The 3320-nt window shown below is 49.2% G+C and overlaps 1 non-coding gene across 1 annotated transcript; it reads left to right on the top strand.

Annotated features, from left to right (window-relative positions):
* TRNAL-UAA (transfer RNA leucine (anticodon UAA)) lies at positions 1 to 84 on the top strand. Its single transcript has one exon. It is a non-coding gene; the product is annotated as a tRNA-Leu (tRNA).
* The last annotated feature ends 3236 nt before the right edge of the window (positions 85 to 3320 follow it).

The following is a 3320-nucleotide window of genomic DNA, read 5'->3' as shown; positions in this document are numbered from 1 at the left end:
GTCAGAATGGCCGAGCGGTCTAAGGCGCCAGATTTAAGCTCTGGTCCTCGCAAGAGGGCGTGGGTTCGAACCCCACTTCTGACAACGTTTCTTTTTAAGCTTTTTCTTATTTTAGACCTACAGTGAACATTGTACGTACGCAGCACTAAAAGAGATTTGTTGTTCACCTATCAAAAGGCTAACAACTATTGTTAAAAGCATTAAGACACATTTCTCTTAAACAGCACTGCCCTGTTTCTTTTTTTCTTTCCCCTGTAGTCGAACACAACAAAAAATTACGGCTGACGTAATCCTGAGCCTTTGCACAGTACGACAGCACCCTGTTGGGGTTCAGGTAGTGTGACTGGGCCGGAGAAGAGACGAGGACGATCGGAGGAAGAAAACATGGAAAACCTTATACAAAGACTATTTACATAATGTACAAGTAAGGGCACCTGAGAGTGCTTCTCAGTAAAGAAAGCTTCTTAGCAGTCGGGAGTCTCGCCCAGCAAAGGGTATCTCTCTAGAGGGGGGCTCTTCTGGTACCAAACCAGCAGCTCGTCAAATACTCTTCGTATTCCCCAGAACCGTAGCTGTTGAAAACATTTCGAAGAATGATGTCCAGTCAAACGATGGCACTGATGTACTACGCACGGTAAGGCGGCCCTGATGTTCTTTCGCAGCTCGGTCGATGGAGAGGGAACAGGACCCGGTCACGTTGTCGTCCACGCGGCCTCCAGGTCGGCGAGCACGTGGGTCCGGACTGCCCATGTGGAACAGGAAGGCGGCTTCGTGACACAGGACTGCGGGTTGTCTCCCAGCAGGGGTTGAGATATCTTGTACTGATGATCGGAACGCGGAACCTCTGTTGAAGGCGCAGCCCTCGGGCAATTGTTCAACACCAGCGTGACCGAAGAGGACAACACTGATCTTGTATATCGTCGACTGATCACCTGTTGGAACATGTGGGAACGCCATTATCATCGCTGCCTCCGATATTCCTGCAGCCACATTTTTCTAGAGGGCTCATTCACCTTCGCGGTGGTTTTCAGGGAATCCTCCCTATGTCCAAATTCGCCGAACTCAATTACAGGTAGACAGCGCGAGCCCAACAGCACCCCCGTCACTGCTCGCACGTAGCTCGGCTGACTGGGCGTGCCAGGAACCAGATGCTCTCAGGGGGTCTTCGGATGGCCTTCAGTGCCGAAGCTCGGCATCGCTTCCCCACGTCAGATGGTCGTTTTGGGAAATTATCTGTAATGCTAGCCAAAAGGTATTACAGACTCCAAACCACATCTGACAAAAGAAAACGCCCTCAGAAACCACTCAGCCCGCCAAACCAAAACTCAGAGCCAAAGCTGTACTTAGCTAAAAAAACTTCAACTAAAACTTGAAGAGATCAACTGTTTTGCCTGAATGAACACATAGTGTCTACAGACGAGGAGTTTAGACATGGCACCTGTCCAAGCCGTGTGCTCCCGCTCGAGGTGCACTCAGAAGGAAAAAAAATTTGGTAAATGGAATCAGGTTGGTGCTTAGAGGGCACGCGGTACGGGAATAGGTGACTGGTTTTGGCCGATGTGGCGTTCAATTTTGCCCGCCCAATACCTCCGAGTCAAGGCACGTTACACCCTCGCTCTTACTTACCCTTGGCCGAAAGAAGGAAAACGTACGCATAGGTTTGTTACCTGATTATTAACAACATTACTGCAAAGAAAGTGGAAGATATACGCTCTCCATTAGGAAGAGATAATGAAACAAATCTCCAAAACTAAAAATTTTTGGGACATCCCATTTCGGTAAAATATCTAACAGCTAAAAGGCTCGGCTTAGCCCGTCGGCATTTGTGTGGGGCTTGCGTTTCATGTAGTGAGCCTCGAAGCTGTGGTGCTAGAGTGCCAGGCTCCACCTCAGTAGACGACCATTTTTGGGCGACATATTGTGCAGCCTAGTCAAAGGGCAATGGTCCGCTTCTACTGTTATACAGGACCTGGAGATGTAGCATGCCCGTTTGTCAATAGCACAAACGAGGCATGTGCTTTCTTTTTCAGACGTGCTATACGCCTCTTCCCGCGTGACGAGCTTGCGGCTCAAGTAAAGAACAGGCCGTGTGTGCTTGCCATCGCTTTCCTGGCAAAGAATAGCGCCTAACCCGCAGTCGCTGGCATCACAATGTATGATACAGGGTTTCGATAAATCTGGCGCTGCCAGTATTGGGCGCCCGCTTAGGGCCGTGTTCAGACCCTGAAATGCCTTCTCTTTCTTTTGGTCCCAAGAAAGATTTGTAGGCTCAATTTTTCTCACCGCGTCGATCAGGGGGCTGGCTATATCAGGGTAGTCTATTACATAATGCTGATAATAGCCTGCTAGGCCAAGAAAAGCCATGAGTTCCGATTTTGTGGTCAACTACCTCGTCAACTACGTGCCCAAGATAGTTCACTTCGGCGCACCCCAGGTGGTATTTTTCCGCCCTTACCGTTAAACCAGCCTCAAGCAGTCGCCTCAACACAATACGCAGGTGTTCAATGTGCTCCTCCCAGTTTTGTGAGAAAACGGCCACCTCGTCAAGGTAGGGGAGAGAGAAATCTGCAAGCCCCCAGCACTTGGTTCATTAACATTGAAAAACAGTACGGAGCATTATTCAAGCCAGAGCTCAACATTACAGGGCGGAACGTGGCCGCGCGGGGCACGAATGCTGCGTACCTGCTGGCGCGCTCAGTGAGTGCACCTGCCAGTAACCACGAACTAAATCGAGTGTGGATATATATTCTGATTAAGCGACTGTTCAACCCTCTCCTCGATGTTCGGAATGGGGTAGGTCTGGTCCACTGTGATTGAATTCAGTCTCCGGTAGTCCACGCAAGGTCTCGGATCCTTGCCTGGAACCTCTACAATAATGATTGGTGACATATAGTCCCTTTCGCAGGTTACTATGACACCAAGTTCGCAAGATCTCCGTCTCAATGATTTCCTTTTGTCCTGGAGAGACACGGTGCGGTTTGCTCCGGATCGGCTGTTTGCTGGACAGCTGAATGTCGTGTTCGATGAGGGTTGTTTTTCCTGGCTTGTTTGAAAACACCACCTCAAAGTCGCGGATGACGTACTTATGTCTCCTCGTTGACTTTCCGTCAAACTTGGCTCTTTCGATTGAAGTTAGCAGCTCATTCGTTGATTGCTCGTCCTCATGAGGGACATAAGCTATGTCTGAGATCTCTTCCTCTGGCATATTCAGCGCCATGTTAACCATGGCCTGACGCTGTGCAAAACGCTTCATCAAATTACTCTGGATTATCTGATTGTGTTTGTTCTTAAATTTTACCTCATAGTTGGTGTCCGAAAAC

This window comes from Amblyomma americanum, chromosome 1 (assembly GCF_052857255.1).
Source record: "Amblyomma americanum isolate KBUSLIRL-KWMA chromosome 1, ASM5285725v1, whole genome shotgun sequence".
Taxonomy (NCBI): Eukaryota; Metazoa; Arthropoda; class Arachnida; order Ixodida; family Ixodidae; genus Amblyomma; species Amblyomma americanum.
Note: the sequence above shows the minus strand (reverse complement) of the source record. Positions and strands in the feature narration are given on the sequence as shown.